The sequence below is a fragment of the Phocoena phocoena genome, chromosome 7 (genome assembly GCF_963924675.1).
Source record: "Phocoena phocoena chromosome 7, mPhoPho1.1, whole genome shotgun sequence".
Classification (NCBI taxonomy): Eukaryota; Metazoa; Chordata; class Mammalia; order Artiodactyla; family Phocoenidae; genus Phocoena; species Phocoena phocoena.
In genome coordinates this window covers 84027816-84043484 of record NC_089225.1, presented here as the reverse complement: position 1 = coordinate 84043484, position 15669 = coordinate 84027816, and the positions used below count along the sequence as shown (strand labels likewise).

General features: G+C 37.0%; 1 protein-coding gene across 4 annotated transcripts in view; it reads right to left on the bottom strand.

Moving 5' to 3' along the window:
- The window catches only part of PARD3B (par-3 family cell polarity regulator beta), a 1043826-nt gene that overhangs the window by 898384 nt on the left and 129773 nt on the right, over nt 1-15669 (bottom strand). The window lies entirely within an intron of this gene.

Below are 15669 nucleotides of genomic sequence, written 5' to 3'. Positions count from 1 at the left end.
TGTAAAATCTCATAACTAAAAGCCAGGAGAGCAACTTCTATTTAACAGGCAAGTGCATCTCAGTCACCTCAATTAGCAAAGCAAGATAAGATGCATTAAAATCTTCACGACAGTCAAAAATCTCACCAATAGCATATTTCATTTTCCATCTTTAACTCTTTGATGATCACAGTATTTTTAATCATCTTGAATGGTTCTTCATAAGACTGTTTTTATGTAAATATAGTTTTCCCCTCAATATCCTTGCCTCCCAAAGAAAATAAGCGTGACCCTGACGATATTTCAAAAGCTGGGCTAAGATTCCACTTGTATCAGTGGATATCATGTGTTTTACCTGAAGTAACAAAAGCTACAACCTCAAAGTTTTTACATAAATTGAAAAGTCAAAAGCTTTAAAGGTACTAAGCATTTCTACAAGTCCAAACATATTCTCAAAGATACCTGCATTATTTTATTTAAAATTAAAAACACTTATATGATGAAAAGTTCTGAAGATGGACAGTAGTGATGGTGGTACAACAATGTGAATAGACTTGGTGCCAGTGAACTATACACTTCAGAACTGGTTAAAATGGTAAACTGTTATGGGATGTTTTACCACAATAAAAAATTCCCCTTTATGAGCTAACTCTTTAACTTGAAAATCAATTTCCTTACATTTTCTTCTGAAACATTTATGCTTTATCTGAAGGGATTTTACAATTCATTTCCTAAACGTATGCTCTGACATCATAGTAACAGGTTCCAATGGGCCTTTTTGATATTTGGCACTTATTCATTAACTTCCTCGAATTTTTAAGGAGCCAAGAAAATTGTCAAAGAAATTACTAGAAATGTGCCTTACTTTATGGCATCAAATTTACCACCATGAAATATGAATCTTCTTTTTCTTTGAAGTAAAACAGGACAAGCTAGGTGTTATGCAGACATGATCACTCACAGTATGTAGTGGGACATGAGGTAGAGTCCAAAAGTACCTCAGTAAGTGATACTGAAACTGTACCCCTCTGAAATGAAATCCATGCTTATAAACTGGTTACTTTTTCATGATTAAGCTAACGAGTTCTGAACTTTTAACCTATATGGGTTTCATAATTACACAGCTTGAAATCCTCATCAGAAAATCCGTCTGCTCCTGAAATTCAAATCATTTTGTAATCTTGAATAATGCATGGCAACTCTACAGAAATTAAAACATTTTGTACAAGAAATTCGCAACCTTTTTTTTTTATTTTTGCAAGAGCATAAAGTAATGGAAATAAATTAGTTGTCACTTCCCTCAACTCCCCAGCCCACCCCCTTTCCCCCACACGTCCCATCTCTTTAACAATGTTTTACAAAAACTACATAATGGGTGTGGATTCATGACACAAACACCTTCTACATGAGCCAGTGCAGAGATAATTGAGTTCCAGAAAAATACCATGAGCATGGAAAAATGAACTCTGTGTCTAAAGTACAATGGTTAATAACTTTGGCTTTAGAGATCTGAATTTGATTCCTGACTCAGACACAGACTGGCTCTGTGACAGTGGGCAAAGTCATTTTCCTACGATATCCTCCAATTTTTACACTTAAAATATATCTTGTTTTTAAAATTTGTCTGTAGTAACTACAGTAATTATTAACCAGAATTACAGCAAAAACTCAAACAGAAAGCAAAAGGGATGTTAAAAATCCCCAAACAAGCAGAGAATACTACGTTGACATTACAAATCACCTTTCAGAGAATAAACACATAGAAAAATAATGTGTTAAGTCAAAGAAAAGCATATTGCTGTATCAATTTTGTATGACATGTACTTAACATTTACATTTGAATATGTATATAAAAATTTATATGCCCATTTTTAAATAATTACTTCTACTAGATGTGATTTCAGATAATTCTGACATTCTTTGTATTTTACTGTATTCTAAATGTTTTTAACTTAACAAGTATTAACAGTTTTAGCAGTAAACAGTTTTAAGTAATTTTACAACAAAGGAAAAAACCTACAAAGGTGCCTCTTCAAAACTCCTATGTCCTACCACCTTTTACTCTTAAAATACTGTTTGTCTTGACACTATCTGTGTGTCACTCAAATGCAACAAGCAAGTCACATATAAAAATTGGCCTTAGACAAATTCTTAAAGCACTTCGACTATACCTCAAACACTATAACCAAGACACTGGCATTGTCCCAAAGTAAATGGTGAAGAGTATGAAGCGGATGCCAGGTTTTATGCATGCTTGCAGATCCAGATCTGATGGACAGTGAAAGGAGATATTTTAAAACAATGATTTGGCTGAAGTATTAATCAACTAGATGTCATAATAAAAGATTGTGTGTCAAAACTTCAGTCCATGGCTGCATTCCTCTCCTTATATGGAGACACTATCAATTTTTTTAAATATGTTATTTCTTTCATATAAAGTATAATACTGTTAAAATGGTGCTCGGAATATTCCAGACAATTATTTTCACTGTATAAACATTAAATTTTCAAATAAAGTTCTAACTAAAATTTTTAAAATCTCTAAACCCCGAATTATCATGTTTACTTTTGGTGACATTAGGCCATCAGACTCTATTGTTGAATAAAAGAAACATTTTTCCATTTAAGAGGAAAATACTTAGTTTTGGAAAAATCTAAGCAATATGCTGAAATAAATTACGAGGAAACAGTCTTCCCTAAGTATTCATTTCAATAAATCTGGGGCTCATTTTCAGCTTCGGACTTCCAACGAACAGCAAAAGTTTAAAGAACAGTATCTCAGGATGTTTAATATTCTACTCTTATTTGAATATTCATTTCAAATAACAATGTAGCAAGAAACATAAAAGTTCTCAGTCTAAGTTTTCGTGAAACATGCCGACTTGATAAATTTTCTGTTTTTGTGTGTATACACAAAAGATACTAAAGTTTAAAATTAAAACTTGGCCAACCAAGCATTCCATATATTCATGCATTATATGAGCACAAGATTCATCTCAGATTGAAGCCTCATGTCAAGTGCAAAACATTTCACCCATTATGTTCAGTCACTGCAGTTACATACTTAACTTCCTTAAATAGTAGTTTCCACTTGGGGAAGAGACATCTAAATAGTTTGAGTGTTTATGACTTTGACACTAGGTCTCCCTAAGGAAATGTCAACATTACTTTATCATTTTCCGCTATCACTTTCTTATTCATATTATTCTTTGTTGCTTTTTTTCTTTTGATGCTTATCACAGCATTTCTTTTTTCCAAGTCATCATCAGCACACTGAAACTGAAAATTATTTTTCTAACCAGTCACATTCATTCCCCCACCCCATACACAACATTCTTATAAATCTGTCTGGAGTCTTTTCCCTCATTTAGCCTTCAGTCTTCCTAAAGACACCTAAATAGTCCATGTAGTCTGGGGAAAAGGCCAAGTTCTGCAGCTTGCTCAGAGAACTCTGATTATAACTGCCATGTAGCTCCTTAAGAATGATCATGATTGGGCTTCCCTGGTGGCGCAGTGGTTGAGAGTCCACCTGCCGATGCAGCGGACACGGGTTCGTGCCCCGGTCTGGGAAGATCCCACATGCCGCAGAGCGGCTGGGCCTGCGAGCCATGGCCGCTGAGGCTGCATGTCCGGAAGGGGCCACAACAGTGAGAGGCCCGCGTTAAAAAAAAAAAAAAAAAAAAAAAAAAAAGAATGATCATGATTTAAATGTCAATAGAAAGACCACTGTTTTTATACTACATGGATATGAAATGCATTGACTATATCACACAAAAAAAATATTCCCAATGTCCATGCTCTGAGCACTCTCACTGCCTTAGTGACAGAAAAAAATCCCCATTTGGCCCCATTTAGGGGCTCAGGACACCTTGGCAGTCTCTGCGCTGCTCTTGCTACACAAAAGTACCTCTTTTAAACCTGGGTAAGGGAAAGGAGGAGATGAACCATACGTCAGGTCAAGGCCCCCATCTCTCCCCAGATGATTTGAGAAAACTATGATAAATACCAAAGGTCTTCACAGCTTAGGGGAAGCTGGAGTATCACCCACCTTATTGTCTCATGCCGTTGGAGAATTACTTAGATTTCTACACTGCACTCCAAGTTCTGGCAAATTTCTTAAACTGCCTGAGTTTTCTTTTTTAATTTGTTTGCTTTAAATATTTGCTTCAGTTTCTTGATGTAAATATTGTATCTAGTTAAAGAGAAATCCCAATATTTCAAGATTAGCACCAAATGTTTATTCCATGTTGTTAAAATAAAAATTAGGAAGACTAGATCAAGAAAAGATTCCTGGGAAAGACAGCCTTTGTGTTCCTCTGTAAGACACACAATCGACTTAACTACTTAAGTTTTAAGTATCTAAGAAAGCCAAAACCTGAACTCTTCCTGATTTCCTTATCCCTAAAATATTAGCTGTGCATATATACTTTTTGAAAGAATTAGTAAAGTGAGAATTATAGGAAACATAAAACTAATAGTTTAATATCATGAATTATTTCCTTCTAGGAAAAATGTAAACAACTATCATGGGTAATAAAGAATTTAAAGTAAGAAAATATAATTCTCACTAACTGGAAAAATTCCCAATTAATATCACCGATTCAATCAAAGTCAGGCAAACCAACTAATTGAAATATACATTTTAACCTTAGGGGTTTAATTCTTTCACCAACAATTCAAAAAATTCTGAAAGGAAGAAACCAAATAACTTGGCATAACTATGAAATAAATTAAGACAACTTTTCAAATTCAACATATATAGAACTAAAAGAGGGAAGAACAAATACACCCCAACCAAGCAGGAATAAAAAAGTGTAAAAATGAAGTGCAAACTCCTATAATTGTGGGTAACAACTGGGAAACTTTAATCTGTGAGTCACAGAAAAATGCAACTGAAACAGGCTTGAATATAAGGTAATAAACGGCTCAAGTAATTGGGTGTCCCAATTAGGATGGACTTCAGAGTTGACTAAATCCACTGGCTCAGAGGCCATGTCCCTGAGACCCCCCTGGGTGTTGGCTCTCCTCCCATGATGGTTTCTACCTCATGCTGGAAGCTGCAGGATTGCAGTGGTTCCAAGCCTCAGAATAGGACAGAATTCAGAGGAAACTTCTCCCACGTGATAAAAAGAGCTTTCCCAGTAGGCCTCAGCTTACCTCTCCTTGAGCATCTTTGGCCCAAACAGAATCACATCACCATTCTCAAAGTACAGTTGACCTTTGAAGAACAAGAGTTTGAACTGTGCTGGTCCACTTACACGTGTTTTTTCCCCCTAGTAAATGTACAGAGAACTTACCTGAACCACAGTTGGTTGAATCCTTAGATGTGGAACCACAGACACAGAGGCCAACTATGGGACTTGAGAACTGATGGATTTTGGTGGTGGGTCCTGGAATCAACCCCCCACAGATACGGAGGGATGACTGTAATCACTGGTACAGGGAACTGGATCACAGATGAAGGCCCACAAGACTCACCCTGAGAGGTGGGTGGTCATATGAAAAAAAGAAACCATGTGAGGAAGAGACAGACCTAAACAGAACTGGAGTTGCCCTAGGAAGGAGCGAGTAGGAATGGATGCTGGGTAAGCAGACAACACTGCACAATAATCAGCTACATAGGCCGACCCCGTATTTCTAGATTGAAACATATGCCTCATAGGCTCATAGTTGGCCTGTAGATGGTCTAAAACTCCAAACCTAAAAGAATTCCTGGCAAATGTTTGCTCAACTGTTGCTTATATGGTCTCAATGGCCAAAAGTCCCAGCTTTATAAAGCAGCACACGCTTCACTGAGGAACTATTTGTTATATTGAGCTGAAATATATTTCCTTAAAACTTCTTTGGCCCAACTTCTTGGGACAGCAATAAGTGAATTTATTCCTTCTTCTCTATGATCACCCAGATATCTGAGGACAGTCAGCAGGCTCCCTTCAATCTTCAAGTGCATCCAGGTTCTGCAACATGAGGTAATTCCAATAAATCACCCCAGAGCTTTGTAAAATTTGTATTTAAAGAATGGGCTACTTAGAACACCACATGATATCATGTTAGGTTCATTTCAAACTTATACACAGTGGCTACACTCAGCTAGCCATCTAGAAAATCAAGTTCTCACCCTGTTATCAATTACGGACTATTAGATTCTTCAACTTTTTGTCTATATACAGCTGCATATTTCGCATTGGTGAGCTATGAGAACCATCTCAAATCATGTTATCTTGCAGTCTTTCTGGTCTGCTTATGGTTAAGAATTATGTAAATATGTGTGTTTCACTTGTAACGTATTTTGAATTGAGATTAATCAAGATATTAAATACGAACAGGCTTCTGTGCTATTTTCCTCCTCTGATTAAAGTCTGCACAAGGAGGCTTTCTTCTTTATTGCTAAGGAAATGTCACTTGATCCTTCAAAATTGATTCATAACATCAAAAGAAGGGAAGCTAAAAAGAGAACTTAAAGCAGCAAATATAAAGTTCAGTAATCCTGCCGAAACTCTCTGAGTGAAGCTTCAATATTCATGATGGGGAAGTGCGCTTCATCTTTAAACAGAAAAATATATACTTATAGGACTTTAAAAAACTTCAATTAAAAAATTTAAGGAAATTAAACATCCTTATTTACTAAAAATTTATCTGTAGACCTAAGTCATCTGTAAATGTAAATGTAATTTGAACAAGTACCTCAATACAAGTGCTATAAACATTAATGTGATTTCAAGAGCAGCCCCCCAGAAGTCCATTACAATGTAGCCGATTAATAAGATACAGTGAGTTTGAGCGCCTGGAAATAGAAGAACCAGCAAGGTAAAAGGTTAACTAAGAGTTTGGTACAGAGCTATTCCCATGAAACTGCTGAACAGATAATATCTCTTGGTGAAAATACCAAGGAGCTAAATAGTTGCTTAAGCTTCATGGGCCACTTGTCAGTACTGAGCATATATCCCTGTTGACCCATTTCATTTTGTTTCTTAAATCATGAGATTCCAGGTATTCAGGTGTTTTTCCTTCCATAGCTTTATCTTATTTCTTGAGATCTCTCTTACCCTAAAACAGACACCCCACCTCCTTCAAAGAGGCACCTAGATCCTTTCCATTTTAAGAAACCTGTTAATCATTAAGAACTAAGTAGTGAACACACACACTCAAATGTTATCAAGGTTCCAGAATCGCGGAAGGTCTGGGAAACTGTCATTATACTGTAGTTTATGCCTTCCTTGTGTGTTACTTGGAAGCTCTGATATCTTTGTTTCCCACCCATTAAATTTCTAAGGGTAAATTCAATCTTCCTCCTTTTAGTTACCTGTCTCTCCCTGTTATTCTCACTTCTGTCCTCTTTCCTAGTGAAAGAGGTCCCTTCCCCCTCACTGAACACCTCACTGGATGACAAGAAGAGAAGACTGTTCTCTTTTCCCATAACCAGCCTCCTTCTCCTTCCAAACTTCTCTCCCATTCCTCTCCTCTGGCTCACTGTTCTTACATCATGGCGAGTCCCTCCTGGACTACAAGTAAACATTTGCTTAAATACCTCCGGACAGCTGCTACAGTGAATAAGGGCGTAAGTGCTATATTCGCTTGGTACAACATACTTCAAAGTGTTACCAGGTACTTAATTTCATTTGATCCTCCTACCAACCGTGTGTGGTTGGTGGGACAGCAGTAGGTGATTTTTAAAATGAGAAAAGTGAGGTTGAAAGAGGTTAGAGTAATAATATGAAAAACCTGGACTCCAAATGCCAAAGCCCCAAGCTCTCCCACATAACACTGTAGAATATTGTTTTAGTAAAGCTGATCTCAGCTAGATACTCAGGGGACGCAACCTGATTAAATCGATACACACTTACCTATTGATGATGTGGTGCTCAATCAGTACTCAGAGGCCTCTATCATTTTTCAAAGAGGATGTTTTATAACTTAAGTAGCTTTGTATTTGGTGTAATTTCAGGTACCTTAATGAGATTGCCATTTGTACGTTATATAATCAAAAACAGACGTATTTAAAAAATAATAATAATGGTCACATAACTCTTGGGCATAGATACACCTACACAAACAGCCTCAAAAGAAGCTATTGCAAGAGAGAACACTAGTAGAACTGGGTCCCATAACATATGGCTTAGAGGCATGCTGTAAAGAAAGAAATGCTCATTGATTTTTTTTTTAGAAATACATTTTTAGCTCTAAGGAAAGGATTATTATAATCTCTAGTTTTATTGCCTTTTTCCCTCCAAATTTGAAGTTTTACACATATGTCAAAAATTTTCTTATGTTTTACTTTTGACTGTACTCAAATGCCTAGCTAAATTAACAGCACTATCAAGCTTGATAATTTCTTTCTAACCCCAGTGAAAGCTTTGCACCACAGATGTGCACAGCAAACAAGCACACTCAGATCAAGTATACACACTCCCCACACACACACATCTGCACACAGATTCTCTCTCTCATTCACTCACACACACACTACTGTTGCCAACCAAGAAAGTTGCAGAAGGCACCAGGCCATCACCTGGAGTGGACACAGCCATCACCTGGCTTACTTGGCTTTCAGTTACTCTCTCCCAACATCATTTGTCTTTGCCATAATAAGGTCACAAAGGCATTGATTCCAAAGTGCTCCTCTGGGATTGAAACATGCCTACAAACTGCATCCTAATAAAACATTTAAAAGACACAACATAGTTTGGTGGAAGAAAAAAGATGGACAATTAAACCTTCAATTCCAGTTATAACTATCACTAAATGAAATCAAACATGTTTATTAAACACCAAACCACAGGTAAGAAGTCCAGGTGTTAAATATTTGAAAAGACTGTCCCAATCCTAAAGGAGTATACAAGACATTTGGAGAGACAAAACTGAGACTTAAGAAATTAAACCATAATAAAATTCTTCAGAATTTCAAGATGGTAATGGATAAACGTTACTAGGCAATAATATATTTTTTAAAAGACTGCTCAATGATTTCTATAAAATCACAGGGTGACAGAGAATTCATTCAGAATTAGGACAGTCTGCAAACAAACTAGAAAAAAATACAATTTGACCTGGATCTTGAAAGATTGCTAAGAACTGAGCAGCAGGAATACAGTCTTTACATGTATAAAGAATTTTATAATTTCCACTGTATTTTCACATACAACTTCTCAACCTTAACAAAGACACTGTGGAAAAATTTATCATTAATCACTCATTTCATCAATAACTCATTTCATTTAGAGCAGTTAAATGACTTGCTCAAGACCTGAAAACATTTATACATACACTTATTCACTCAGTTCAGTTATGAGGTACCAGGCACCTGGAACAACAGCAGTGAACAAAACCCAAGACCCTCTCCTCGTGGAGCTTCCATTCTATAACATACAGAATAACTGTTGGACAAGCAGGGCGTAGGGCAAGGACACTCCAGACCAGTGGAACATTAAGCAAGCCATGGAGCAAGAAAGCACGTGGTACCTAAGAGACTAGTCAGTACAGTAGTTTCTTTCTTGTTGAGATTTGAGACGGTTGAGTTTGAGGAAGATAGTTTGGAGGGATTCTGAGGCCTCTGAATACAATGTATGGCCATGAGCTTTAGCCTTGCTTTAGTATACACTGGAAGGAATGGTATCACTTAAGCAATACTTTAAGAATAATGTAATCTACATTAATAACAGTAGTAATATGTTCATTATAATAGCACCTAACACTTATTGATGACCCACTACAAGCCAGGTACCGGTCTAAACACTTCATGTATTAACCTGTAAAATTAGTACTATTTTAGCTCCAAGTGCCCATGAGCAAACTAAGGACAAGAAGATTAAGTAAGTTGCCCAAAGCCAACAGATAGCAGAGCCAAGAGATGAACTGACTCTGCCTGTCCAGAATCCAAACTCTCAGCCACTCTGTGTCCCAGTGCACCCGTGGCAAAGAATAGTTGAGGGGTGTAGAGGGAGAGAAAAGTCTACAAAGTCCTTATCAACTAAGTAACTCGGCCTGAGACTTTTAGATTTCAATGTGGTAGCTGCAGACATGCAAAGAAAGGAACATGAATCACGTTAAAAGAATAAACTGGATTAAATATTTTTTCAATAACTGCAAGTTCAAGCCTGGAAGACTAGGAAACGATGTTCTTATTGACAGGAATAAGGAAGTGAGTGGAGGACACCAACTTGGAGCAGGAAACTGAGTAGTTTTGATCCGAGCCAGATGTTATCAGGATCCCAGGGAGGAAATGCAGAACTGGACTCAGGAAAGAAATCAGCTGGAAATATGGAGCCCTGTAAACTATTCTTGGTTCAGATATTTCTCCTTTGCAAGATGAGGGGGTTAGGATACATGACTGCTGAGGTCTCTTCTGGTTCTATAATTCTGTAATTTTGTAATTCTATAAGCAGAGAGTACTCTTTAAAAGTTTAAGATGGAATTTCTTGGTCAAGATAATCCTTTCGGACTTCTGCACTTATTTCTGAAACATTCTCCGAACTTCCTCCCAAATGTGCTTTCAAAACTTCAACAACTGTGAGCCAAAGAAAAACAACCCCAAAATACCATATTCTGATTTGTTAAAAATCAAGGGCTTGAAATAGGTGTTACTGCTTGAAATGGGATTTTAACAGGCAAAATTAGGATTGAAAAATGAAGTAATTAATACAGGACTTTTCTTTTAAGGAGTCTAATTTAGAATCCCCTATCCCCAGAAAAACACAATACATCTCAAATTGTTCAACTACATACTGAAAAAGTCATATACTTTATTACCACTAGCCAATAACCTTGCAACCAGTGAACAGGAAGACGGGAAGAAGTCTAAACAAAAACTGAGTTTTTTACAAATGCAAAGATTTTGCTTTAGCCCTTCTAAAACTTACAAAAGCATATGTAATCATCAGTATGGTTGGTGACCATGAAGAAATGACAACCACTAGTTGAAATATAAACCCTGGTTGTACTATCCACGACTGTGTCTGTGGGTTGTACTAAAAATACAGTAAAAATACATCATCAGGAAGTATGTCCTGTGAGCTGGTTTCTAGATAGCCGGGGACTCCACAAGAGGGCAACAGAGTGTTCTCAGAAAACAATGTGGGCTTAAGGACTGAGTGTCTGGTTTTAGGTCACTAGTTCACTGTGCAAACCAGTCTACAGTTCAAAACCACATTAGGTCCCCGAATGCTTCTTGTACTATCAAACAATATGTCCTGATAAAAGCATTCTCATTTTAAAATTACTTATATTGGCACTTTCAGTTCTCAAATATTAATCTAAATGTTTTATCGTCATATCTTCCTATAAAACTATTAAACAATGTAATAACATTTGAACAAATTTAAGGTTTTTTTAAAAAGTTAAAATGTACTATAAAATAGTTTGATATTTTAGTATTTAAATTTTAAACATTTAATGGTTAAATCATTTAAACATTTAACGGTTAAATCAAAACACACAGGTAAAAACTGCACTTCTTATTATTGATGTAACAGTTAACATTTGAGTGCTTAACTATATACCATACTGGACTTAAAAGTTTTTATAGTTTATGTAGTTTTCCTACACTGACCCTGTAAAACTAACTTATGTCCATTTTACAAATGGGTAAATCAAGAGTGAAGAAACATGCCCAAGCACACATAACTAATAAGGGATAAAGCTGAACTGAAACTGTAATATCTGAGGACCAGATTTCACAGGTGACCCAGGGGGCCAACCCGCCCTCGCTGGAGTCCAGGAAAACCACTGGCACCTCTCCAAAATGAACCCCTATGATAGTCAAAGATAGAAACATTCTCCCTATGCACTTTACCACATAATTTTACTTTCGTATATTTAATAAAACCATGGCAGTAATCCAGTTTACATAATAGAAGTTATACATTGCCATATTTCAGTATTGTATTGCAATTGTGTTCTACAACCAACTCAAGAAATAATAAAGACAATTAACTAGGAAAACAATCATTAAACAAGTTCAATACTCAGAGGTTCTCACACTCGAAAAATATGAGTGAACATTCAGCGTTGCAGTGGCTCATTAAGCATCAGTCTTCAGATTTCTTAGGGCCTTTACACATTGCAACGAGAAACTGATGAGTATTACACAGCTCTTGGGTATGGCATTGAAATGACTGCTACACAAGAAAGACAATAGCCTAACTACCAAAATGTTTAACATCCAGGGCCCCAAAGAGTGAAGGCTCACCCAATAAATTAAGAATCAATTTGTGATAGATTTCGGAAGGAATGCAAAGAGCAATCAACTGATCTGAAGTATATTTCCCTTGTCCTACAGGATATTAAAAGCTGAGTTAGTATTAAACTTGAGAAGACCATCATCACTTTAAAAGTTTAAAATAGGATAAGGGACAGTGTATTACCGTCCTATTGCTGCTATAACAAATCACCTCAAACTTATTGAATTCAAACAAGGCAAATTTATCTTACAGTTCTGGAGGTGAGAAGGCTGAAATGGCTCTCATTGGGCTAAAATCAAGGTGTCAGCAGGGCTGTGCTCTGAGTACAGGACAAGCTGTTCCCTTGCCTTTTCCAGCTTCCAGAAGCTGCCTACATTCTTTGGCTGCATTTTCAAAGCCAGCATTGTCCAGTTGATACTTTCTCACACTGTATGTCTCTAACCCTGACTCCCCCGCCTTCCTCTTTTATTTATAAGGATCCTTGTGTTTACATGTAAATATTCCAAGATAATCTCCTCATTTTAAGGTCTTTCACTTAATTACATCTTCAAAGACCCTTTGCTGTGTAATATAGATACTCACAGGTTCTGAGCATTAGGATGTCTAATTAGAACATCTTTGGGGGCCCTCCCTACCGCAAATAGCACAGAATATAGTGTCCTGCATATAGTGCACACTATATATGTGAAACTGCACGTAACGGTTAGACTCCAAATGTATTCTACTAGTCCATTTGGAATTAAACTGTACCTGTAATCCAGATCCTGGAAAAGGAGCTATGAAAGACAGCAACAGGGGTAGAACTGGCAGGGCTTTGCACTAAATTAGATGCAGGCTGCAGGCACAGAGAGCTGGAGTTAACCATGCATGCATGGCATACTAGTTCTGAATTAATTTTGTTATTCTCCATAGTCCTATTACATATCTTTTCTTAACTATGGTGGTAACAGTGTAAAAGCAAATTCATGCGTATTTATGATTGATGAATTTTCATAATTAGAAATCACACATAGAGGGCTTCCCTGGTGGCGCAGTGGTTGAGAGTCCACTTGCCGATGCAGGGGACACGGGTTCGTGCCCCGGTCCGGGAAGATCCCACATGCCGCGGAGCGGCTGGGCCCGTGAGCCATGGCCGCTGGGCCTGCGCGTTCGGAGCCTGTGCTCCGCAACGGGAGAGGCCACAACAGTGAGAGGCCCGCGTACCGCAAAAAAAAAAAAAAAAAAAATAGAAATCACATATACAAACACCAAACACACTGCCTTGGCATATTGTAGAAGAACAAAATAGAGTGTGAAAATTTAAATTCTAAGTTCCAGAGGCTGAATCTGCCACTTACTACCTGTGTGATCTTCGGCAACTGACTTTCAATTTCTGTGTTCTCAGAAATTAAAAATGGGGATCAGACATAGTTGCTCTAAAGATATGTAAGTGCCAGAGACATTCTGGGCCACTGTCAGCATTCAATGAAATGTTAAGTCATTATTGGGTGAACTAAGTCAGTAGCCTTGAGCATCCAGAGAACAGACATGCATGTAAAGTTGTAAATTCCTAGTTATCCCATAGAACTTGAAGCAGACTGATACATAAACCTGAAGAAACTTGAGAATGACGGTCACAAAAAGTTTTAGCACCACATTTTGCATAAATACTAATTATCATAAGATGCAAAATGCCAAAGCTGCTCCAGTAATATTTTGGCAAAATACAGGCTAGAAATAGTGCAACATGGCAAAAACTTGTTTCTCCTGTGAAGGGGCTCTAATGGGAAATCAAGTTAAAATAAAACAAAACCTGCCCAAAGAGACACCGCATATGCATTATGCACTGTGTTGGCCAAAGGAATAACAGAAGACCACTTGCAGCACCAGAAATTTTGAGAGTCATTTCTTTAGAAAATCAATTAAATCTATTAGCCCCTTGTCTGATTTTTAAGTAGAATACCATCTAACCTCTAACTTCAGTCTCTACTGAAGTGTACTGGTTGGCTTTTTCATACACTACATAAGCGGCTTCAGCCTACACTGGTTTCCGATTCTAAGTTTGTTTTTCCTGCCTCATCCTTTCCAGCTAGGCCTTCAGTGGTTCCTAATGGCGTTTCTCAACTGCAGTCAGTCTTTCCCAGAGCTGAGGTATGTGAGCTTTAGCACAAGGATTACGCACATTCACCCACGTCTCTTTGCACTTCCTTCTCCATATATTCTAAACGTAAGAGATGATTAGGTAACCAATTTGAAAAAGAGGAGAATTGTAGTTTTATCCAAGCTCAATACTATCTCAAAGGATCTTGGGAGAGTTTGAAATGTCACTGAACAACCACAAGCATCATATATAATTACTGCTTAATCTAAAATGACAAAAAGTTTAAAAGGCTGGCAGAAACTTCTTTCCACACTAGACAAATGGACTATAAGGAAATTAAGACTGCAGAGAGAATGTCAGAAAAAAATAAATAAATAATGCTGTTTTTTTCACTTACGTTACCTAAAAAGATTAAAAATGGGAGTACAATTATTTCTGGCGTATCAAAAGTGTAAATTCTTACCAACTCTGCAGAACAAGACCAATTAGGCTTCATGTAGCTGTGTTAAAGCAGATTAAAGGAATGGGTAAACCTGTACCCAAACATCACTAATTCTTCGCTAGGATTTTAACTGATTATCTCACTTTTCTACCTTATTTAGTAACGGTGGTGAAGTCCTTTTAAAAAAGGTTATACATAATAAAGCTGTTTCTGTGTCTAGTAAATGAATTATGGTTACAAAGTACAATGCCAAGGTAGTTTAAAAATCATTCTCTATAGGACAAATGATTTCCCTGGGCACTGTTCATGGAATCATCCGTTCTGGAATGAGCTCTTGGATGAGGCTGGGGCAAGACATTTTCTTCAGCCCCTTCTTAAACCTGCCACGTTTCAGCTTTTCATTTTAATACACTGGACTTCAGTGACATTGGAGATGGGAAGACCTTCTTCATTAATAAACAACCCAAATACCTAGAGTATTTCTAAGGAAGAAGGTAGCTGTAGAGAAGAAAAAAGTAAAAAAGGGAAAAACAGAAGTGAAAGTCCTCCTCGTGTTATGAAGGTAAATACAACATTATTTACCATGAGACCAAAAAATAAGAAGTGTGCGTCAAAATCACAAACAGCAAGAATCAACTGTAGAGAGGAAAGCTTTCTTTTTTGCTCTAACTCAAGTGTTCTTTGAGAATCGAGTTTAGATAAAATATTGTACCAGATATTATTAATACAAGGATCAAAAAGGAATTAATATCTCCCAGTCTGTGTCCTCTAGGAGCTTACAATCTATTTTGGGAGATAAGTTCCTTATGAAATGGCTAATTAAAATGCAAAGCAAATGAGAGTTGAATTCCAACAGAAAACAGGGAAAATAAACGTATAGAATGTCTGCAAAGACTAATGTAAATTTCAATGGTCCAAAAAGATCTTATGGGAAAGGAAAAATGCAAATTTTATCTAAGTTCAATAAAGCAGTTATTTATATTCCAATCCAG